Genomic DNA, 24,958 nt, shown 5'->3' on the forward strand with positions numbered 1-24,958 from the left:
ATGAATGAAGGAGGAAGTGATGAACTTCTTGCCCGGCTGGGACTCTGGACCACTGGCCTGAGGCGGTGGATGGAGGGTGCCAGGCATAACATCAACAGCTCTGCAGTCAGGGCCTGGGGCACCCTCCCACTCTACCTCCCTGGAGCCTTGCATCCAGCACCCCTAGTGACCTGTGCGCCACGGCGAGGCAGGACGTCAGCTCTGTGGCAGCCGCAGACCTCACCTGGGCAGGCCCTTGGGTGCATATGGACCGCTGGGTGCCCAGGCCCCTCGAGGCAATCAACGGGCTGGATCCCCACCATGGCCCTGTGGAATGGATGATGTCCAGGTGATGAAGCTACACACATTTTTTATTTTGGAGGGGAAAAAAAGAAAAAAAAAAGGAAATGAAAGATTAAAAATGTTTGGACTCTCTTTCCTTTCCTTTGCTCTTTCTTGTGTGCCCTCTGGGGTGGGGCGCTCAGCGAGCTTCAAGAAGTGGCTGGAAATCCCCCACCTCACCCCTAGATCCTCAGGAGAGGTGAGCACTGCCCCTCCTATGGGTGTCACAGAGACCGATGAGGGTCCCTCTCCACCGGAGCGGGTGAGCCTGGGTCCAGTCCGCAGCGCCCTTTGCGGGCGCTGACCCAAGATGGAGTTGAGGTGGGGGCAGGGCTGGGCCCCAGAGCCCCTGCCTGTCTCCTGGGGGGCTGGGTGATCCAGGCAGCCCTGGTGAGGCCACGGGTGTATGGGCCCTAGCGAGGCCCCCCGGGCTCCCACAGGACGGATGCAGACAGACAGTGAGGCCGCTGAGGCCCTGCTTCCCTCCGGACTGTGTCTCCAGCCCCCAGCTTTCCATGGTTCTCTGAGTCCCCTCTGCAGAGGGGCAAGGGAGCCCACCCTGTATCCTGAGGCTCCGAGCTTGAGGGAGCCCAGAGCTCCCCGCAGGCCGCTTCCTTCGCAGATCTTGAAGCTGAGGTCCAGAGGAAGCAGGGTCAGATCCCGGGCATTCCCCAAGCAAAGGGAGGTGATCTCGGGGCTGGGGTCACAAGGCTCCACTCCTGCCACCTCTAGGGCTCTAGAGCCGGGGAGGATGAGAGATCGGGGGCCTTTAGTTAACTCCTGGGGCTGGACAGAGGCTCAGCCTGTGCCGCAACCCGAAGCTGTTCTGGCCAGTCCGAGCCACGGCCCCTTTAAGACGGGGTGGTGCTGCAGCTTGAGGTGAGGGACGCTGTCAGTGTGCGTGCCCCTAAGGAAGAAAGTCGAGACTGCGCTTTGTATGAGGAGCCGGCAGGGGCGGCGGAGCGCTTGGAGGTAGCGGGGGCGGCGGCGCGGTGGGAGGCAGCGGGGGCGGTGGCGCGGTGGGAGGCAGCCGTAGTACCGGCGCGGTGGGAGGCAGCGGGGGCGGCGGCGCGGTGGGAGGCAGCGGGGGCGGCGGCGCGGCGGGAGAGAACTTCTTCAGAGAAGCCCTGGTGGCTTCCACGTGATGGTGGAGGAGGAGGCATGTCTCTGCGGTAAGTGGCGGGCACGTGGACCCCACCGGGAACCTTCCAGGCCTCTCTGTTCCTTCTCCGCGGCTCCCTGCTTTCCAGCCGTGACTTCTTCGTGGGCCTTTGGGCCCCAGTCATCCGCGTGGGGGCGGTTGTGGCGTCATGGCCATGGCAGCGTCTGCAACCCTGCCTGGAAGGCTATGCCCGTGTCTGACCCGCATCCAGCATCCAGGAGCGCACTGGCCCAGAGCCCGTGGTGAAGCCCAGGACCTGGGTCCTTCCGAGCCCCACGGACCTCTGAACTGTGGTATCCTAATTTTCACCTACAGTGTATGAGTTCCCCTTAACACCTGCATTTCTTTTTTTTTTTTTTTTTTTTTTGAGACTGAGTCTCACTCTGTCACCCAGGCTGGAGTGCAGTGGCGCAATCTCGGCTCACTGCAACCTCCACCTCCTGGGTTCTCCTGTCTCAGCCTCCTGAGTAGCTGGGACTACAAGTGCCCACTACGACGACGCCAGGCTAATTTTTGTATTTTAGTAGAGATGTGGTTTCACCATATTGGTCAGGCTGGTTTTGAACTCGTGACCTCAGGTAATCCACCCAACTAGGCCTCCCAAAGTGCTGGGATTACAGGGGCGTGAGCCACCGTGCCTCGCCTCTCTATTTTTTAAAAACTTTCCAGGAATATTTAATAACTGTGAGATTATCTGCGTGTGGTTTTGAATTACAGTTTTCTAATGAATAGTTCGTTTTGAGGACCTTATCTTTTATCTGTTGTTCGATTTTTTTGTCAGCAGAATTGTCTGTTCAGGCTCTAGATTGGATTCTTTTGCTACTTTGTAGTGGTTTTTTGTGTACACGTTAGATGACAAGAACTCATGAATTACACGATTGCCTGAAATTTTTGCCTAATCTGTAGGATTTTTTTTTTTTAATTTGGAAAACAGTTTTCTTTGCTGTGCAAACACTTTTCAGATTTCTGTAGTCCCACTTGGCAGTGTAATTTGGTATTGAGGATTGTGGGTCCTCACTTTGATTGTATTTCTCAGGATTCCTTTAGACATTCATTGCTTTTGTGGTTCCCTGTGATTTTTAGCAATACGTATTTATTTCTGTTAACCTTTTTTCACAACATAAAGATCCATAATTAGGGGTACATTTTCATACATATAGATTGAGTAATGATCAAATCAGGGTACTTAGGATCTCTATTCCCTCATACAGGTATCACTTTTGTGTGGAGAGAACATTCAAAATTCTCCCTTCTTGCTCTCCTGAAAAATATAGTATTGTTAACTCCAGTCACCAGGCTGAAGAGGAGAACACTCAGATTTAGTCCTTTAATGTTAAGATAACTTTGTTTCCATAACCAATCCCCATTCCCCCTCCATCTCCTAGACTCTAGTTACCAATATTTTGCTTTCTACTTAAGGTAAACATCTTAAGATTTCACAGGAGGAGTATCATGCAGTGTGTGTCTTTCTGGGCCTAGTTCATTACGTTTAACATAATATTTTCCAGATTCATCTGGGTTGCTCTAAATGATGCTGTTTCATTATTTTGATGGCCGAAGAATATTCCTGAATGTATACAAGAGTTTCTTGGTCTCAGTATCTGGATGAACAGGTAGGTTGAATATATACCCAGTAGTGGGACTGCTAGATGGCATGGTATTTCTTTTTCTTTTTTATTCTTTGCAGGATTCTCAAATTTTTTATAGTGTTAATACTAATTTATGTTTACATAAACAGTTCCCCTTTCTGGAAATTCATACCAGAAGATGTCTTTGTAAATATTTTAATATTTTCATAATGTTCATTCTGGTTGGAGTGAGATAAGATCTGAGGGTGGTTTTGATCTTCATATTTCTCATGAGTAGTAATGTTAACCATGATTTTATAATCAGTTTCCTGTCTTTGCACCAATACCTATTCAGGTTATTTGTCCAATTTTTGGTCTGGTTATTTTTCTGTTGTTTTGGTTTTTTTTGCCAGCTGGTAGTGTTACTGGCTTGTGCCTTTTCAAAAATAACCCCTTATCCACTGTGTGTGTGCCCAAATTTTAAAATAATTTTTAGTATGCTTTTTCATTGTGTTTATTGTTTTCCTTTGTTGGACACAAACTCTTCAGTTTCACATGGTCCCACATTTGCATAATTTTTTGGTTAGCTGTGCTGTTGGTTACTAATCAAGAAAAAAAAATCACTACCAAAAAAGTCCATTGTCCATGATTTTTTCCCTTGTATATTTGTTACTTTTTGTAAACCATGAGCATGCATCCAAGTTGCCCTAAATATTCCCACATCTGAGGTTGTCTTTATAGGAACTTAATGGTTGCAAGTTTTGTGTAGAATCTTTTAATCTTTTTGAGTTGATCATTGTACAATCAATACCATAAGAATCCTGCATTATTTTTTAGCATGTGGATAGCTAGTTTTCAAAACTTCCCCATTGTGTCAATTTGGTGGTGTTTTGAAAAATGTTCACTCTGTATAAATTTGTGTTTATTATTGTATACACAATGTTATTTCTGTTTATTATTGTGCCTTCATTTTGCTCACTGGTCCATGTTTCTCTGTGTATGCTGGCAACATATGGGTCAGTTAACTAGGGATTTTCATTTAATTAGAACTCAGGGAATGTGATACATCCCACATGGTTTGTATTTCTCAGGATAGCTTTGGAAATACAGGGTATTTCACATTTCCACGTAAATTTTAGCGTTGTTTCTTCATATTTCTTAAAACACTATTTGCCATACACTAAATGTATATAATTAGAAGATACAAGGAAGATTTTGATACATATATATGTTGATTAATGATCAAATCTGGCTATTTAACATCTCTTCACCTTATATAGCTTTTTTTTCTTTTTGTATGGTAATAACATTCAGAATCTTTCCTTCCAGATACTTTGAAACATATGATACATTTGTGTTAAGACTAGTCACCCTGCTGTAGAATAGAAGACCAGAATTGATTACTCTGATCTGAGAGTAACTTTGTACCGATTACTGATTCCTTCCAAGATCTCCTCCATCTCCCCAGCAGCTTCTGGTAATGCCTATTGAACTTTCTACTTCTAGGAGATAAAGTTTTTTTTTTTTTTTTTTCAGTCTATATGCCTGAGATATGTGGCATGGGACTTTCTCTACCAGACTCATTCATTGGACCTGACAATCTCCAGGTTCTTCATATGGCTGCATGTGGCAGGATTTCCCAAAGATTTATGACTGGAACATACTCCATGGTGTATCTGTACAGCAGTTTCTTCATCCCTGCAGCTGTGTATGGACAGGTAGGTTGGTTCTGTACCTTGACCACAGTTATGAGTGCTTCTGTACCCATGCGAAGGCAGATAGCTCTCTTCAAACTAGGGATTTCAACTGCTTTAAATGTGGAACCAGTGGTGGGGCTGCTAGCTGACATGGTAGTTATACTGTGAATTTTTTCAGGAACCTCTAGCTGTTTTTCATAGTATGTATACTAATTTACATCCCCACCAATAGTGTTTAAGAGGTTACCCTTCTGTAAGTCTACACTGGTTGGTGCTTTCAAAAATTTGTGTTTTGTTTTTGGTAGTATTCATTCTGACTGGAATGAGACAGAATCTTAGTGTGGTTTTCATGGACATTTTTGTGAGGATTAGTGATGTCAAGAAAGTTACTTGAGAAATCCCCACATTGTTTACCATGGTGTCTGAACTGTTTGCATTTCCACCAACAGCAGAGCAGCGTCCCTCTCCTCCTCTGCCTTGATGGCATTCATTCTTGTGGACTATGTCATAATCATCATTCTGACCAGTGTGAAATACTATCTCATGGGCCTTTTGCTTTGCATTTCTCTGGTGATTACTCTGCTAGAGAAATGTCATCCTGTCTGTTTGTTGCTGTAAGCCACCTTTGAGATGTGTGTTTTCATGGCCCTTGCCCTTTCTTCATTGGGTTTTTGTTTTGTTGATTTATTTGCTTGATGTGTTTAAGATAGATCCTGGATATTAGACTTCATCCAGGATCTAATTTGCTGATTTATTTGCTTAACATCTTTAGGGTAGATCCTGGATATTAGATTTCATCAGATGCATATGTGGAAACGTTTCTCCCATTGTGTAGGCTGTCTGTTCATTCTGTGGGTAATTTCTGCCATGCAGCAGCTCTTTTGTGTATTAGGTCACATTCGTCAATAATTGTTGTAGTTGCACTTGCTTTTGGTGACTTAGGTATATCCAAGCTATGCCAAATCCTCTGTCAAGAAGGGTACTTTATCCCAGCACCATCTATTGAGAGGAGGGAGTCCTTTCTTCATAGCTTATTTTTTGTGGATTTTGTTGAATATCAGATGGTGTTAGGGGTGTGGGTTTACATCTGGGTCCTGTCATCTATTCCACTGCTTTGTGTGGAATGGGGTTCCAAGCTTTTCAATGAAATTTAAAGTCAGTAAGTGTGACACAACCCGTGTAGTTTGGATTTCTTGGGATTGCTTTGGAAATTCTGGGTGTTTTGTGGTCCATATGAATTTCAGCATTGCATATTTATGTATTTTTTAAAAGGCTAGCCATATGTTAAATATGTACAATGTGGGGAGTTAGAGTGGGGCATTTTGGTTAGTGCAGACACAGAAGAATTATAAAATCAGGATATTTAGAGTCTGTTATCACAAACAGTTGTTAATTTCTTTGTGGTGAAAACATTTGGAATCTTTTCCGTTGTGTTAACCACTAGTCACTGTGCTGTGAAACAGAGAACAATTCATTCCTCTATCTCAGTGTAACTTTGTACGTATTCCTGATCCCTGCCCATGCCCCCTCTTCCCTTCAGCCTCTGGTAACTACTACTGTGCTTTCTAAACCGGGGCACTAAAACCTTTAATTTTGAATGCTACATGAGTGAGATATGGCAGTGTCTTTTTTTTTCTCTGCCTGGCATAGGTCATATAGCATGATGTCCTCCAGGTTCAACAGTATGGCTCCAAATGATGAAATTTCATTCTGTTTTTCTGGCTGAAGACTATTTTATTTGTGTACATCCACCACAGTTACTTTATCCCTTCATCTGTGGATGGGCAGGTAAGTTTATTCTTTATGTTGGCAATTGCAAAGAGTGCTGCAGTCCATATAGGATAGCAGATATCTCTTGCATGGGCTGTTTTCTTTTGTACAAAAGATATACTTAGTAGTAGAATTGTTAGAAGAAGTGGTAGTTGTAGGTTTAATTTTTGGAGGAAACTCCCACTGGTTTCTGCACATTTGTGTCTCTTTTCATGTATTTTATTGCTTTGATAACATCCATTTGAATTATAATGAGATGATATGTGTGTGGTTTGATTTACATATTTCTCATGATTTGTGATGTTATCCAAGTTTGTAAAATTTGTTTTCAGTGTTATGTCTTCTTTGCAGAAATGTCTATTCAGGTTCCTTTGCCCCGTTTTGTTTTGTTGTTAGTTTCTCTTTTGTGTTTTTTGCTAGTAAGTAGTGTTTGTTGCTTAGACATTTTGAAGACAGCCTTTTGTCAGATGTATGTTTGCCTAAACCTTTCTTGCAAACTTCAGGATAATTTTTTATTTTATTCATGGATTGTTTTTAACTGCTTGGGCACAAACTCCAGAGTGTCATGCTGTCCCACATGTGTCTATTTTCTTGGTTCCCTGTCATGTAGGTTACTGATAAAGAAAAACAAAATTGTGACCAAACTAATCCATCACTTACGCATTTTTCCCCCCGTATTTTTTGTTTTGTTTTGGCACATTGTGAGCACAGATCCATGTTGACCTAAATACACCACATCATATGTCTTCTCATTGGAGGTGCTTGACGCTTTGAAGTTTTTTGTATGAGTCGCTAATTCATTTTGAGTTGATTTTGTAACTTTTACACAATAGGGGTCCAGTTTATTATTTTCCATAGGGATATCCAATTTTCAAAACAATTTATTAAACAGACTCCCCCTTCTTTTCTGTGTCTTTTGGTGTTCTTTTACAAAATGTGTACACTACCTAAGAGTTTGGGTTTCTGATCGAGCTCCCTTTTTCTGTCTGTTGGTCTGGGTTTCTTGTTTAGTGCCAGTCATCTATTGTTTAGATAATAGCTTTTCAATATAATTTGAAATGGAGGACAGTGATGCATCCCACGTACTTTCTATTTCCAGGATTTCTTTCAATATTCGGGGTGTTTCATGGCTCCATGTGAATTTTAGCATCATTGGCATCTTTTTCTTTCTTTCTTTTTTTTTTTAAAGAGATTACCCTAGAGAATATGTATGTACCTAGAGGATTCTGGGGCCATTTTGATATAGGTACACCTAGTATATTGTTCAAATCACAATATTTACCATCTGTGGCATTCTCTAGGTAATATTTGTCTGTGGAGAGAATATTCAGAATCCTTACCAGCTATTTGAAAAATACACTACAATATTAAACCTAGTCACCCTGCTATAGATGAGAAGGGCAGGATTGATCTCAGTTTTTGAAGTGTAGCTTTGTACCCATTACCAATCCCTGCCCAGGCTCCCTCTTCCCCACATCCTCTGGTAACCACTGTTGAACTTTCTACCGCCATGAGGTCAAGTGTTTTAGATTCCATATTCATGAGTTCATGCTGTTTATGCCTTTCTCTGCTTGACTCATTTCATTTAACATAATGTCCCTCAGGTTTTTCCATGTGGCTGCAAATGACTAGATTTCACCCATTTCTGTTGTTGAAGACTATTCTGTTCTGGATGTATATTGAAGTTTCCTTACTCCTTCATGAATGGATGAACAGGTAGGTGTATTTCCTATCTTGGCTATTGTGAGTACTGCAGTACACAGGGGAAAGCAGGTGTCTCTTCCACATAGGAATTTCACTGGCTGCAAATGTACAGCCAGTGGTGGGATGGCTAGATGAAATGGCATTTTTACTTTGAGGAACTTCCAGTTGTTTTTCCTAGTGTGTGTACAAATTGACATTCCCACCTCTAGTGTATGAGAGGATTTTCCCCTTCTGCAAGTCTATACCATTCATTTGCTTTTCAAATTCTTATTTTTGTTTTAGGTAATATTCATTCTATGTGGTTGGAAATGTATCTCAGTGTGGTTTTTCTTGACATTCTTGTGAGTATTAGAGCTTTTAAGAAACTTTTCTTTTACCTATGAGTTAATTTCACACCTACTTTTCAGATATGTCTATTCAGGTCCTTTGCCCAGACTTAGCTTGTGTATTTGTTGTTTTTTTTTTCTTTGTTGTTTTTGGTTTTTCTCCACGCAGTAGTATTAGTTTCTTGCACATATTTTTTGACTCCTTTCAAAAACAGGATTTTCCATAGTTTTACTTCAGTCCGCGAGATGCCTTCCCTTCTGGTCCATTGTTTTCTTTTCCCTGCGTAAGATCCAGTGTTTTCCATAATCCCAGATGTTTATGTATTAGTGGTGACTTTTGTGTGCAATTAAAAATAGTGAAAAAGATTGCCAACCCATGGCATTGTCTATGGTTCTTTTTCTTCAAATATTTATTTTCTTACTTTTATATTTTACACTTTGCATCTTGTGTGCATAGATTAGTCTTCTAAAATATATGCTCACCCTGTTTTCCTAAGGGAAGTAAGTGGTTTCAAGATTGAGTTTGGGTCTTCAATGTAGTTTACATTGATTTTTGTCCTATTTCGCTATTTTCATGTGGTTATCTAGTTTGCGCAACATCATTTCTTGAATAGACTTTTCCCATTGTGTCTTCGTGTTTTTTTGAAAAATGTGTTCACTGTATGTACATTTGGGTGATATATGGGATTCCCTCAATCTATCCATTGGGTAGCCTTTTTTTTATTATTATTATACTTTAAGTTCTAGGGTACACGTGCAAAACGTGCAGGTTTGTTACATAGGTATACATGTGCCATGGTGGATTGCTGGATCCATCCCCCCGTCATCAACATTAGGTACTTCTCCTAATGTTAGCCCTCCTCAATCCCCCCACCCCCTGCTCTACCTCCCCTAATGCCCCTAACCCCCGACAGGCTGTGATGTGTGATGTTCCCCATCCCCCACCCTGTGTCCATGTGTTCTCATTGTTCAACCTCTACTTATGAGTGAGAACACGCGATATTTGGTTTTCTGCTCTTGTGTCAGTTTGCTGAGAATGATGGTTTCCAGCTTCATCCATGTCCCTGCAAAGGACATGAACTCATCCTTTTTTATGGCTGCATAATATTCCATGGTGTATATGTGTCATATTTTCTTTATCAAATCTGTCTTTGAATGGGTATTTGGGTAGCCTGTTTGGATACATACAGGTTTTAGTTGTTTTATCTTTTTGCCCACTTAGTACCTTTAGTTTCTTGTATATGTTAGATAACAGTTCCTTTCAGATACATGATTTTCCATAATTTTATCCCAATCTGTAGAATACCTTTTCTTTGTGTTCATTGTTTTCTCCTTGAGAAAATTTAAAGTTGTCCTTTGTCTAACATGTTTATATTTGCTTTTGTTAGCAGTTATTTCTGTGTCCCATTGGGAAATAAAGTGACAGAGATGGCAAAGGCATTGTATTATTTATGGGTATAATCTCCCTATGTTTTTCTTTTGGCAACTGGTGCGTACAGATTGAAGTTTCTCCAAAATAGTCACCCTATGTTTTTTCTTGGGAGCTTTTTTGGTTTCAGTGTTAGACTTAGGTGTTCATTTTCTGTTGATGTTTGTGTCTTGTGCAACATAGGGATCTTACTTCAGTTCTCTGCACGTTAATACCCAGGTTTCTGAACTTGGGGGCCTTTGGTGTGTTTCTGAAAAATGTGTTTATGGTATATAATTTTGGTCTGATTATTTGGCTCCATCATTTGGTCCATTTGGTTATCTTTCTGTGTTTATGCCACTAATGGATGGAGAGAGTTGGTGTAAGTTTTGTTTTGTTTCTTGTGTGTACGTGTGTTTTTACTTTTCAATCTTGATTTTCTAAAAGAATACCTACTTTTACTGTTATTAACAATATTATGAGCACAGTGCCAGTCGGGTGGTTCATCAGTTTAGAATCTCTAACTCAATAGGGGTAAATGTTAATGTAATAGTAGAAATAGCAGAGACATTTATCAAAAGACGGTTTTGATCCACACAGAAGTTCCATTATAAAAAAATTCAGTAGGCCAGGCACAGCGACTCATGCCTATAATCCCAGCACTTTGAGAGGCCAAGGTGGGCAGACCACCTGAGATCAGGAGTTCAAGACCAGCCTGGTCAACATGGTGAAACCCCATCATTACTAAAAATAGAAAAATTAGATAGGCATGCTGGCAGACACCTATCATCTCAGCTAATCGGGAGCTGAGGCAGGAGAATAGCTTCAAAAGGGAGGTGGAGTTTGCAATGAGGCAAGATTGTGCCATTGCACTCCAGCCTAGGGGACAGAGCGAGACTCCATCTCAAAAAAAAAAAGTTTAGCAAACAAATATCACTTATACTGTGTCAGAGTTATAAAGCAGTTACACATTCCCCAAAAGTTTTGGGACGATATATAAGATTGCTATAAGATCATTAACTGGATTGAGACACACTGAATACTACAGACAAATAGGACATATGGATATAAAAGTAAAAGTTATAAATATTAAAATGCATTATATCAACATATGAGGATACTATAGCATGACCAGACATCCTTTATGGTAGGAGTGCAAGTGAGACTCAGCATTTGGAAATCCACTAATGCTATTAATGACATTCAGAGAGTTAATGAGAATGCCTTGTGTACATGTTCATAGTTGTAAAGAGACACTGTTGAGATTCTACAGCATAGTATATTTTAAAAATTTATCCAAGTCAGAATTGCTGTAAAAATGTTTAAATTATGAAATGGACTTGTACAAATAAAAAATAATGAAACCACAATTTTAGAAAAGTATATTTAACAGTATGAAAAGGTCAGTGATTCTTTAATCAATTGATAAATTGAGCTTGACTCCAATGTGTCTACTATCTGATTGTGCTCTTGAGATTAGAGAACTTGTTGTAAAGAACAATAAAAAAAAAAGTCTACAAAAGTCTGAATATAAAAAATAACTTCATTTCATTTACTGTAAATTCTTGAAAATTGAAAGTGTGATGTTGATTCATGACTAGATTGAGAGAAAAATGAAGTACAGAATTCAAAAACTAAAATGATACATACATGGAAATTTGCTGTATGATAAGAACTGCAGTGGTAACAGAGGAGATGTAGGCTCTGAGGGTCTCACTGGTGACTGAAGCCCACAGATAATGCAGCAAAGTCTTTGTATCCCTGATGTTTATGCCTCCTGCTGGTTGTGTGCTTTCACACATCAATAGAGGACAATTAACATTTGAGCTAGAGCATCATTTGCTGTTGTCTGATGGGTGACATTTTTGCTGGCATAGTCCATATTGTAATATGTTCTTGGGGCCCACAGGATTATTCTTGGTCATCTAAGATGTTACTAACATTACTAAAACTTTATCACCTTCAACTGACTCCTAATTATTCTTTGAGATAAGCAGACACACACGTTGTTTCAATAATTCTTTCAGTTGGTGATTTGCCTGATGGAGTACTATATGAGGTCCCCTCCCCTCAAATGACCCATCGGTGGTAAGACTCTGTGAGCAGACATTATCACAGAAGAAGGCAACCACATGTGGACATGGAGTGGGTTATTACAAGGTGGGGTAGTGAACCTGAACCCTAAGCTGGCACAGATAGGAGAAGGCATAATCCTTTAGAAAGAAAAAAATTACAAAGTATAAATATCTTTTGTTACAAGAAACAGAGACCATCTATAGAGGATATAATAGTATTAAAATGTGGTCTCATTGTTCAGTTCCCACTTATGAGTGAGAACATGCAACGTTTGGTTTTCTATTTCTGTGGTAGTTTGCTGAGGATGATGACTTTCAGCTTCATACCTGTCCCTGCAGAGGACATGATCTCATACCCTTTTATGGCTGCATAGTATTCCATGATGTATATGTAGCACATTTTCTTTATCCAGTCTACCACTGATGAGCATATGAGTTGGCTCCATGTCTTTCCTATTGTGAATTGTGCGGCAAAAAACATACATGGAGCAGGTTGTGCTCAGAGCAAGATGGACCTCTGAACAAGATGGAGCTCCAAGCATGATGGAGCTCGGAGCAGATGGAACTCCAGGTGAGATGGAGCTCTAAGCAATGTGAATCTCAGAGCAGATGTTACACAGAGTATAAGATGGAGCTCCAAGCATATGGTCTCAGAGCAAAATGGAGCTCGGAGCAGAAGGTGTTCAGAGCAAGATGGAGCTTGGAGTGGTTGAAGCTCTGAGCAGATGGTGCTCAGAGCAAGATGGAGCTTGGAGTGGTTGGAGCTCTGAGCAGATGGTGCTCAGAGCAAGATGGAGCTTGGAGTGGTTGAAGCACCGAGCATGATGGAGCTTGGAACAGATGGAGCTCTGAGCAAGATCGAGTTCAGAGCATATGGAGCTCTGATCACATGGAGCTCTTAGCAGATTAAGCTCAGAAAAGAAGGAGCTCAAAGCAAGATGGAGCTGGGAGATGATGTTCCTCTGTGGAAGACAGAGCTCAGAACTAGATGGATCTTGGAGTGATAGGAGCTCAGAGCAGATGGTGCTCAGAGCAAGATGGAGCTTGGAGTGATAGCTCAGAGCAGTTGGTGCTCAGAGCAAGATAGAGCTTGGAGTGATAGAAGCTCCAAGCAAGATGGAGCTTGGAGCAGATGGAGCTCTGAGCAAGATCGACCTCAGAGCAGACAGAGAGCTAAGCAGATGAAGCTCTGAGCAGATTAAGCTCAGATAATAAGGAGCTCCAAGCAAGATGGAACTTTGAGCTGATGTTCCTCTGTGTAAGATGGAGCTCAGAGCTAGATGGAGCTTGGAGTGGTAGGAGCTCAGAGCAGATAGTGCTCAGATCAAGATGGAGCTCTGAGCAATATAGACCTCAGAGCAGACAGAGCTCCAAGCAAACGAAGCTCTGAACAGATTAAGCTCAGACAATAAGGAGCTCCAAGCAAGATGGTTCTCTGAGCAAGATGGAGCTAGGAGTGATTGGAGCACCAAGCAAGTTGGAACTTATAGCAGATGGAGCTCTGAGCAGATTAAGCTCAAAAAAGAAGGCGCTCCAACCAAGATGGAACTTGGAGCTGATGTTCCTCTGTATAAGATGGAGCGCGGAGCAGGATGGAGCTCTGAACAAGATGGTGCTCAGAGCAGATGGAGCTCTGAGAGATAAGGAGCTGTAAGCAAGTTGGAACTTTGTGCAAATGTTGCTTGCTTTTAGGTAAAGCTCAAAGCAGATGGTGCTAACAGCAGGATGGAGCTCAGAGTGATTAGAGTGCCAAGAAAGATGGACCTTGGAGTTGATGGAGCTGTGAGCAACATGGAACTTGGAGAAAATGTTGTTCAGAGTAACAAGGAGTTCCAAACAAATGGTAATCAGAGCAAGATGGAGCTTGGATAAAATGTTCACAGTGAGATGGAGCTCTGAGCAGATGGTGCTTAGAGCAAGATGGAACTCCAAGTAGATGGTGCTTAGAGCAAAATGGAGCTCAAAGTGCTTAGAGCTCTTAGCAAGATGAAGCTCAGAGAAGATGGAGCACTGAGCAGATCATGCTCAGAACAAGATGGAGCTCAGAGAAGTTCTTGTTCACAGTGAGATGGAAGTCCAAGCAGATGGTGCTCAGTGCAAGATGGAACTCCAGAGTAATTGGAGTTCTGAGCAAGATGGAACATGGAGCAAATGTAACTCTGAGCAGATGGGGCTTAGAGTAGATGGTGCTCAGAGCAAGATAGAGCTCAGAGCAAATTGTGCTCAGAACAAGATGGAGCTCAGGGCAGATGGAGCTCAGAGCAAGATGGAGCTAAGAGGAGATGGAGCTCAGAGCAACATGGAGCTCAGAGCAGCTGGAGCTCAGAGCAAGATGGAGCTCAGAGCATGATGGAGCTCAGAGCAAGATGGAGCTCAGAGCAAGATGGAGCTCAGAGCAGATGGAGCTCAGAGCAAGATGGAGCTCAGAGCAGATGGAGCTCAGAGCAAGATGGAGCTCAGAGCAGATGGAGCTCAGAGCAAGATGGAGCTCAGAGCAAGATGGAGCTCAGAGCAGATGGAACTCAGAGCAAGATGGAGCTCAGAGCAGATGGAGCTCAGAGCAAGATGGAGCTCTGAGCAGATGGAGCTCAGAGCAAGATGGAGCTCTGAGAAGATGGAGCTCAGAGCAAGATGGAGCTGAGAGCAAGATAGAGTTCAGAGCAGATGGAGCTCAGAGCAAGATGGAGCTCTGAGCAGATGGAGCTCAGAGCAAGATGGAGCTCAGAGCAGATGGAGCTCAGAGCAACATGGAGCTCAGAGCAAGATGGAGCTCAGAGCAAGATGGAGCTCAGAACAAGATGGAGCTCTGAGCAGATGGAGCTCAGAACAAGATGGAGCTCTGAGCAGATGGAGCTCAGAGCAAGATGGAGCTCAGAGCAGATGGAGCTCAGAGCAAGATACAGCTCAGAGCAAGATGGAGCTCAGAGCAGATGGAGCTCAGAGCAAGATGGAGCTCAGAGCAGATGGAGCTCAGAGCAAGATGGAGCTCAGAGCAGATGGAGCTCAGAGCAGATGGAGCTCAGAGCAAGATAGAGCTCAGAGCAAATTTTGCTCAGAGCAAGATGAAGCTCAGAGCAGATGGAGCTCAGAGCAAGATGAAGCTCAGAGCAGATGGAGCTCAGAGCATGATGGAGCTCAGAGCAGATGGAGCTCAGAGCAGATGGAGCTCAGAGCAAGATGGAGCTCAGAGCAGATGGATCTCAGAGCAAGACGGAGCTCAGAGCAGATGGAGCTCAGAGCAAGATGGAGCTCAGAGCAGATGGAGCTCAGAGCAGATGGAGCTCAGGGCAATATGGAGCTCAGAGCATGATGGAGCTCAGAGCAGATGGAGCTCAGAGCAGATGGAGCTCAGAGCAAGACGGAGCTCAGAGCAGATGGAGCTCAGAGCAGATGGAGCTCAGAGCAAGATGGAGCTCAGAGCAAGATGGAGCTCAGAGCAGATGGAATTCAGAGCAAGATGGAGGTCAGAGCAGATGGAGCTCAGAGCAAGATGGAGCTCTGAGCAGATGGAGCTCAGAGCAAGATGGAGCTCTGAGAAGATGGAGCTCAGAGCAAGATGGAGCTGAGAGCAAGATAGAGTTTAGAGCAGATGGAGCTCAGAGCAAGATGGAGCTCTGAGCAGATGGAGCTCAGAGCAAGATGGAGCTCAGAGCAGATGGAGCTCAGAGCAACATGGAGCTCAGAGCAAGATGGAGCTCAGAGCAAGATGGAGCTCAGAACAAGATGGAGCTCTGAGCAGATGGAGCTCAGAACAAGATGGAGCTCTGAGCAGATGGAGCTCAGAGCAAGATGGAGCTCAGAGCAGATGGAGCTCATAGCAAGATACAGCTCAGAGCAAGATGGAGCTCAGAGCAGATGGAGCTCAGAGCAAGATGGAGCTCAGAGCAGATGGAGCTCAGAGCAAGATGGAGCTCAGAGCAGATGGAGCTCAGAGCAGATGGAGCTCAGAGCAAGATAGAGCTCAGAGCAAATTTTGCTCAGAGCAAGATGAAGCTCAGAGCAGATGGAGCTCAGAGCAAGATGAAGCTCAGAGCAGATGGAGCTCAGAGCATGATGGAGCTCAGAGCAGATGGAGCTCAGAGCAGATGGAGCTCAGAGCAAGACGGAGCTCAGAGCAGATGGATCTCAGAGCAAGACGGAGCTCAGAGCAGATGGAGCTCAGAGCAAGATGGAGTTCAGAGCAGATGGAGCTCAGGGCAATATGGAGCTCAGAGCATGATGGAGCTCAGAGCAGATGGAGCTCAGAGCAGATGGAGCTCAGAGCAAGACGGAGCTCAGAGCAGATGGAGCTCAGAGCAGATGGAGCTCAGAGAAAGATGGAGCTCAGAGCAAGATGGAGCTCAGAGCAAGATGGAGCTCAGAGCAGATGGAGCTCAGAGCAAGATGGAGCTCAGAGCAGATGGAGCTCAGAGCAAGATGGAGCTCTGAGCAGATGGAGCTCAGAGCAAGATGGAGCTCTGAGAAGATGGAGCTCAGAGCAAGATGGAGCTGAGAGCAAGATAGAGTTCAGAGCAGATGGAGCTCAGAGCAAGATGGAGCTCTGAGCAGATGGAGCTCAGAGCAAGATGGAGCTCAGAGCAGATGGAGCTCAGAGCAACATGGAGCTCAGAGCAAGATGGAGCTCAGAACAAGATGGAGCTCTGAGCAGATGGAGCTCAGAACAAGATGGAGCTCTGAGCAGATGGAGCTCAGAGCAAGATGGAGCTCAGAGCAGATGGAGCTCAGAGCAAGATACAGCTCAGAGCAAGATGGAGCTCAGAGCAGATGGAGCTCAGAGCAAGATGAAGCTCAGAGCAGATGGAGCTCAGAGCAAGATGGAGCTCAGAGCAGATGGAGCTCAGAGCAGATGGAGCTCAGAGCAAGATAGAGCTCAGAGCAAATTTTGCTAAGAGCAAGATGAAGCTCAGAGCAGATGGAGCTCAGAGCAAGATGAAGCTCAGAGCAGATGGAGCTCAGAGCATGATGGAGCTCAGAGCAGATGGAGCTCAGAGCAGATGGAGCTCAGAGCAAGATGGAGCTCAGAGCAGATGGATCTCAGAGCAAGACGGAGCTCAGAGCAGATTGAGCTCAGAGCAAGATGGAGCTCAGAGCAGATGGAGCTCAGGGCAATATGGAGCTCAGAGCATGATGGAGCTCAGAGCAGATGGAGCTCAGAGCAGATGGAGCTCAGAGCAAGACGGAGCTCAGGGCAGATGGAGCTCAGAGCAGATGGAGCTCAGAGCAAGACGGAGCTCAGAGCAGATGGAGCTCAGAGCAAGATAGAGCTCAGAGCAAATTTTGCTCAGAACAAGACGGAGCTCAGAGCAGATGGAGCTCAGAGCAAGACAAAGCTCAGAGCAGATGGAGCTCAGAGCATGATGGAGCTCAGAGCAGATGGAGCTCAGAGCAAGATGGAGCTCAGAGCAGGTGGAGCTCAGAGCAGGTGGAGCTCAGAGCAAGATGGAGCTCAGAGCAGGTGGAGCTCAGAGCAGATGGAGCTCAGAGCAAGATGGAGCTCAGAGCAGATGGAGCTCAGAGCAAGATGGAGCTCAGAGCAAGATGGAGCTCAGAGCAGATGGAGCTCAGAGCAAGATGGAGCTCTGAGCAGATGGAGCTCTGAGCAAGATGGAGCTCAGAGCAGATGGAGCTCAGAGCAAGATGGAGCTCAGAGCAAGATGGAGCTCAGAGCAAGATGGAGCTCAGAGCAGATGGAGCTCAGAGCAAGATGGAGCTCATAGCAAGCTAGAGCTCAGAGCAAATTGTGCTGAGTACAAGATGGAGCTCAGAGCAGATGGAGCTCAGAGCAGAGGGAGCTCAGAGCAAGATGGAGCTCAGAGCAGATGGAGCTCAGAGCAAGATGGAGCTCAGAGCAGATGGAGCTCAGAGCAAGATGGAGCTCAGAGCAGATGGAGTTCAGAGCAAGATGAAGCTCAGAGCATGATGGAGCTCAGAGCAGGTGGAGCTCAGAGCAGGTGGAGCTCAGAGCAAGATGGAGCTCAGAGCAAGATGGAGCTCAGAGCAGATGGAGCTCAGAGCAAGCTGAAGCTCAGAGCATGATGGAGCTCAGAGCATGATGTAGCTCAGAGCAGATGGAGCTCAGAGTAGATGGAGCTCAGAGCAAGATGGAGCTCAGAGCATGATGGAGCTCAGAGCAAGATGGAGCTCAGAGCAAGATGGAGCTCAGAGCAGGTGGAACTCAGAGCAAGATGGAGCTCAGAGCAGATGGAGCTCAGAGCTAGATGGAGCTCAGTGCAAGATGGAGCTCAGAGCAAGATGGAGCTCAGAGCAGATGGAGCTCAGAGCAAGATACAGCTCAGAGCAAGATGGAGCTCAGAGCAGATGGAGCTCAGAGCAAGATGGAGCTCAGAGCAGATGGAGCTCAGAGCAAGATGGAGCTCAGAGCAGATGGAGCTCAGAGCAGATGGAGCTCAGAGCAAGATAGAGCTCAGAGCAAATTTTGCTCAGAGCAAGATGAAGCTCAGAGCAGATGGAGCTCAGAGCATGATGGAGCTCAGAGCAGATGCAGCTCAGAGCAAGCTAGAGCTCAGAGCAAAGTGTGCTGAGTACAAGATGAAGCTCAGAGCAGATGGAGCTCAAAGCAGATGGAGCTCAGAGCAAGATGGAGCTCAGAGCAAGATGGAGCTCAGAGCAGATGGAGCTCAGGGCAATATGGAGCTCACAGCAGATGGAGCTCAGAGCAGATGGAGCTCAGAGCAAGACGGAGCTCAGAGCAGATGGAGCTCAGAGCAGATGGAGCTCAGAGCAAATTTTGCTCAGAACAAGATGGAGCTCACAGCAAATTTTGCTCAGAACAAGATGGAGCTCAGAGCAGATGGAGCTCAGGGCAGATAGAGCTCAGAGCAAGATGGAGCTCAGAGCAGTTGGAGCTCAGAGCAAGGTGGAGCTCAGACCAGATGGAGCTCAGAGCAAATGGAGCTGAGAGGAAAATGGAGCTCAGAGCAGATGTAGCTCAGAGCAGATGAGCTCAGAGCAAGATGGAGCTCAGAACAAGATGGAGCTCAGAGCAGATGGAGCTCAGAACAAGATGGAGCTCAGAGCAGATGGAGCTCAGAGCAAGATGGAGCTCAGAGCAGATGGAGCTCAGAGCAGATGGAGCTCAGAGCAGATGGAGCTCAGAGCAAGATAGAGCTCAGAGCAAATTTTGCTCAGAGCAGATGGAGCTCAGAGCAAGATGAAGCTCAGAGCAGATGGAGCTCAGAGCATGATGGAGCTCAGAGCAGATGGAGCTCAGAGCAGATGGAGCTCAGAGCAAGATGGAGCTCAGAGCAGATGGATCTCAGAGCAAGACGGAGCTCAGAGCAGATGGAGCTCAGAGCAAGATGGAGCTCAGAGCAGATGGAGCTCAGGGCAATATGGAGCTCAGAGCATGATGGAGCTCAGAGCAGATGGAGCTCAGAGCAGATGGAGCTCAGAGCCAGACGGAGCTCAGGGCAGATGGAGCTCAGAGCAGATGGAGCTCAGAGCAAGACGGAGCTCAGAGCAGATGGAGCTCAGAGCAAGACAAAGCTCAGAACAGATGGAGCTCAGAGCATGATGGAGCTCAGAGCAGATGGAGCTCAGAGCAAGATGGAGCTCAGAGCAGGTGGAGCTCAGAGCAGGTGGAGCTCAGAGCAAGATGGAGCTCAGAGCAGGTGGAGCTCAGAGCAGATGGAGCTCAGAGCAGGATGGAGCTCAGAGCAGATGGAGCTCAGAGCAAGATGGAGCTCAGAGCAAGATGGAGCTCAGAGCAGATGGAGCTCAGAGCAAGATGGAGCTCTGAGCAGATGGAGCTCTGAGCAAGATGGAGCTCAGAGCAGATGGAGCTCAGAGCAAGATGGAGCTCAGAGCAAGATGGAGCTCAGAGCAAGATGGAGCTCAGAGCAGATGGAGCTCAGAGCAAGATGGAGCTCATAGCAAGCTAGAGCTCAGAGCAAATTGTGCTGAGTACAAGATGGAGCTCAGAGCAGATGGAGCTCAGAGCAGATGGAGCTCAGAGCAAGATGGAGCTCAGAGCAGATGGAGCTCAGAGCAAGATGGAGCTCAGAGCCGATGGAGCTTAGAGCGAGATGGAGCTCAGAGCAGATGGAGTTCAGAGCAAGATGAAGCTCAGAGCATGATGGAGCTCAGAGCAGGTGGAGCTCAGAGCAGGTGGAGCTCAGAGCAAGATGGAGCTCAGAGCAAGATGGAGCTCAGAGCAAGATGGAGCTCAGATCAGATGGAGCTCAGAGCAAGCTGAAGCTCAGAGCATGATGGAGCTCAGAGCATGATGGAGCTCAGAGCAGATGGAGCTCAGAGTAGATGGAGCTCAGAGCAAGATGGAGCTCAGAGCATGATGGAGCTCAGAGCAAGATGGAGCTCAGAGCAAGATGGAGCTCAGAGCAGGTGGAGCTCAGAGCAAGATGGAGCTCAGAGCAGATGGAACTCAGAGCTAGATGGAGCTCATTGCGAGATGGAGCTCAGAGCAAGATGGAGCTCAGAGCAGATGGAGCTCAGAGCAGATGGAGCTCAGAGCAAGATGGCGCTCTGAGCAGATGGAGCTCAGAGCAAGACGGAGCTCAGAGCAAGACGGAGCTCAGCGCAATATGGAGCTCAGAGCATGATGGAGCTCAGAGCAGATGGAGCTCAGAGCAGATGGAGCTCAGAGCAAGGCGCAGCTCAGAGCAGATGGAGCTCAGAGCAAGGCGCAGCTCAGAGCAGATGGAGCTCAGAGCAAGATGAAGCTCAGAGCAGATGGAGCTCAGAGCATGATGGAGCTCAGAGCAGATGGAGCTCAGAGCAAGCTAGAGCTCAGAGCAAAGTGTGCTGAGTACAAGATGAAGCTCAGAGCAGATGGAGCTCAGAGCAGATGGAGCTCAGAGCAAGATGGAGCTCAGAGCAAGATGGAGCTCAGAGCAGATGGAGCTCAGGGCAATATGGAGCTCACAGCAGATGGAGCTCAGAGCAGATGGAGCTCAGAGCAAGACGGAGCTCAGAGCAGATGGAGCTCAGAGCAGATGGAGCTCAGAGCAAATTTTGCTCAGAACAAGATGGAGCTCACAGCAAATTTTGCTCAGAACAAGATGGAGCTCAGAGCAGATGGAGCTCAGAGCAGATGGAGCTCAGAGCAGATAGAGCTCAGAGCAAGATGGAGCTCAGAGCAGTTGGAGCTCAGAGCAAGGTGGAGCTCAGACCAGATGGAGCTCAGAGCAAATGGAGCTGAGAGGAAAATGGAGCTCAGAGCAGATGTAGCTCAGAGCAGATGAGCTCAGAGCAAGATGGAGCTCAGAACAAGATGGAGCTCAGAGCAGATGGAGCTCAGAACAAGATGGAGCTCAGAGCAGATGGAGCTCAGAGCAAGATGGAGCTCAGAGCAGATGGAGCTCAGAACAGATGGAGCTCAGAGCAAGGTGGAGCTCAGAGCACGTGGAGCTCTGAGCAGATGGAGCTCAGAGCAAGATGGAGCTCAGAACAAGATGGAGCTCAGAACAGATGGTGCTCAGAGCAAGAAGGAGCTCAGAGCAAGATGGAGCTCAGAGCAAGATGGAGCTCAGAGCAGATGGAGCTCTGAGCAGATGGAGCTCAGAGCAAGATGGAGCTCAGAGCAGATCGAACTCAGAGCAAGATGGAGCTCAGAGCAAGCTAGAGCTCAGAGCAAATTGTGCTGAGTACAAGATGGAGGTCAGAGCAGATGGAGCTCAGAGCAGATGGAGCTCAGAGCAAGATGGAGCTCAGTGCAGATAGAGCTCAGAGCAGATGGAGCTCAGAGCAAGATGGAGCTCAGAGTAAGAAGGAGCTCAGAGCAGATGGAGCTCAGAGCAAGATGGAGGTCAGAGCAGATGGACCTCAGGGCAATATGGAGCTCAGAGCAGATGAAGCTCAGAGCAGATGGAGCTCAGAGCAAGACGGAGCTCAGAGCAGATGGAGCTCAGAGCAAGACGGAGCTCAGAGCCGATGGAGCTCAGAGCAAGATAGAGCTCAGAGCAAATTTTGCTCAGAACAAGATGGAGCTCAGAGCAGACGGCGCTCAGAGCAAGATGGAGCTCCGAGCAGATAGAGCTCAGAGCACGGTGGAGCTCAGAGCCGTTGGAGCTCAGAGCAAGATGGAGCTCAGACCAGATGGAGCTCAGAGCAGATGGTACTGAAAGGAAAATGGAGCTCAGAACAGATGGAGCTCAGAGCAAGATGGAGCTCTGAGCAAAAATGAACTCTAAACAAGTTGAAGTTTGGAGGAGATGTTGCTAGGTTTTGGAGCTCAGAGCAAATGGAGCCCACGGTGATTACAGTTCCAAGCAAGGTGGAGCTCAGAGCACATGTTGCTCAGAGTAAGATGAACTCCGACCAGATGGTGCTCACAGCAAAATGGCACTGGAAGTGATTGGATCTCCCAGCAAGGTGGAACACAGAGTGATTAGAACTTCCAGTAAGATGGAGCTCAGAGTAAATGGATCTCTGACTAGATGAAGCTCCAAGCAAGATAAATGTATATGCAGATGGTATTCAGAGAAAGATAGTGCTTGGAGTGATTGGAGCTCTTAGCAAGATGGAGCTTGGGGCACATGGAGCTTGGGAATAAATAGAACTTGAAGCAAGATGGACTTCCAAGCAAGATGGAGATTGCAACAGATGTTGCTCATATAAGATGGAGCTCAGAAAAGATGATGCTTACAGCAAGATTGAGCTCGGAGTGGTTGGCACTGCAAACATTGCTCTGAGCCATTAACATTTGGAATAGATCATGCTGAGAGCAAGACGGTGCTCCGGGTGATTGGAGCTCCAAGCAAGTTGGAGCTTGGAGAAGATAGAGCTCAGAAAAGTTGATGATGCTTAAAGTAAGATGGAGCTCCGAGCAGATGATGCTCCGAGCAAAATGGAGCTCAAAGTGATTGGAGCTCCAACCAAGCTGGAGCTCAGAGCAGATGGACTTGGAAAGTGGACACATCATTTGTGGTATATTTCATTCACTCATGGTGATTTTTTAAACAACACATTATTTAGACATCATTTGGGAAAAATATTGACACTCAGCATTTACCTTTTGCAATCTTACAGAAGGAATTTCTAGCAGATTTTTGTACCAAATTTCTAGTGAAGGAACAGACCAGATGTTTATTGGCCACATATACTATGATGCCTGTCCTAGAATCACCTTGCAATGGAAAGTTTAATGACAGTTTAGGTCTCAACAGAATACATAACCCAAGGGAAGACTTAAGGATTCCTACATCAAGCTCATTGTCTTCAAATATCAGAATGGAGAACTACTTGTCAAAGGTTAGTTACAGTATCCCTTTGGTTTTCAGATTTCTAACATAATTCTTGTATTTTTCTGTTAACAGATCAGAGCAGGTCCAAGAGCACATTAGAGATCTTATAGACCAGGCCTCTTACCTTTGATAAAGGGGTATTAAGAGTTGGCTCTTCTGGGGTGTCACCTGGTCTTCATTCTCATAGCTCTTCCCTTTCCTGGGACCCCTGGCCTCTATCTTCCTTCTCCTTTTTGAGCCTTTCTCACTGAATCTTCTCAGTTTATTTCCTCCCACCTAGAAATCATCAGACTTCAAATGGTCTTGTGATGGGGTTATCAACCTCTTTCTTTCCCTCCAGGACAACCAAGCCACTATATGTCTCTTCTGGACAGCACGGGTCAAATCTTCTAAGAGACAACAATCATCAAAACCTCCTCACCATGACAGCAAGCAAGGAGGAAGGACCCCGAAGACCCTCGATGCCCCTTTTCAGCAGGAAGTAGCTACAGAGAATGACCTCTGCCCCATCTCCCAAAATATTTCTGTATCCCAACCACTTGAGGGTGAAATGTAAGAGTAAACAGTCAGATATGAGCAGGCACAAGGAGGTGGTATCCATGTTGGAAAGAACTCCCGGAACACCTCTTTGGATGCTCAGTACTCACTCTATCTTCGAACTCTCAGAATGTTGTTAACTAGATCATGATAAAAAAGGCAAAGGGGAATTCCTGAGAGCTGAGCAGGCACAATGAGTACAAAATTGACTGCTATAACTTCCCTGGGTGGTGGTAATATGCAGTGCCACCATTAGGTAGGATTTGTATCGATGTTTCCCCTGCATGTGCATTAAGCACAGTAAGGGAGGATCCCCCAAACTTTGGTGAGAACTGGGCAAATACAGAACTGAGGCAGGAGAAGATCACAATGCAGAATGTCATGGGGATGTTTCCAGTAGGGTCAGCCCCCTCCTGTCTTGGAGTGTATTTGTACTTTCCCAATAAAACTTTTCTTTATTTACAAATTGGTCTTTTGTGTAAATTCTTTCTTCCACGAAGACAACCAAGGATCACCCGGGTAATATCTTCATGTGATTTCACTCATAGTAAGAGTCTATTTCTGGGGATCTCAAAGTGAATCCAATAATGACAAGGAGTATCAATTACAGAGTTGGTAAGGAAAAAATAGTTCAACTATGATTGACTTACTAGGAAACTTATCTAGGGTTTGACTGTTTTTCAACTGGGTGAAAGTCACAAAAGCCAGGTGCAGTAATGCACAACTGTAGTCCCAGCTACTCCAGAGGCTGAGGCAGAAAGATCTCTTAAGCTCAGGAGTTCAAGGATGTAAGTGAAATGATGGTGCCAGTGAACAGCCACTGCACCCTATCACTGCAGCCTGTGCAACAGCATGACCCTGTCTCTTGAAAGTACTACAATTATAAAACATTTGTTTTAACAAAAATAAATTGTAACTTTTTTGTCTTATTAATTTTTAAATTCAATCAATGCACTTTAACCTATAGTTTTGATGGTGTTTTTATACCTCCTCAATGTCCAGAAAAGTAATATAAGCCCACGTTAAATTAGGCCTCAAACTTCTTTCTTTACCTGGGTTTATGTACTAGCACATCATAAAAAAGCCAATCTAATGTTTTTAGGAAAGCATTGCAGCAGATAAAAGAGAACAAATTAAATGGTTGTTCTAATACACAAATTACAAACTC

The 24,958-nt window shown here is 45.4% G+C and overlaps 1 long non-coding RNA gene across 2 annotated transcripts; it reads left to right on the forward strand.

Annotated features, from left to right (window-relative positions):
* The first annotated feature begins 1,211 nt into the window (after positions 1 to 1,211).
* LOC110569064 (uncharacterized) lies at positions 1,212 to 24,256 on the forward strand. 2 transcript variants are annotated; one of them, XR_002479236.2, is made up of 6 exons: positions 1,212 to 1,293; positions 2,992 to 3,096; positions 4,588 to 4,769; positions 6,399 to 6,536; positions 8,123 to 8,234; positions 23,594 to 24,256. It is a non-coding gene; the product is annotated as an uncharacterized LOC110569064 (long non-coding RNA). The 2 variants fall into 2 exon arrangements; XR_002479235.2 differs by lacking the exon at positions 1,212 to 1,293 and adding an exon at positions 1,405 to 1,493.
* Positions 24,257 to 24,958: the final 702 nt, after the last annotated feature.

The sequence above is a fragment of the Aotus nancymaae genome, unplaced genomic scaffold (assembly GCF_030222135.1).
Source record: "Aotus nancymaae isolate 86718 unplaced genomic scaffold, 86718_ANA_hifiasm-v0.15.2.pri h1tg000022l_1, whole genome shotgun sequence".
Classification (NCBI taxonomy): Eukaryota; Metazoa; Chordata; class Mammalia; order Primates; family Aotidae; genus Aotus; species Aotus nancymaae.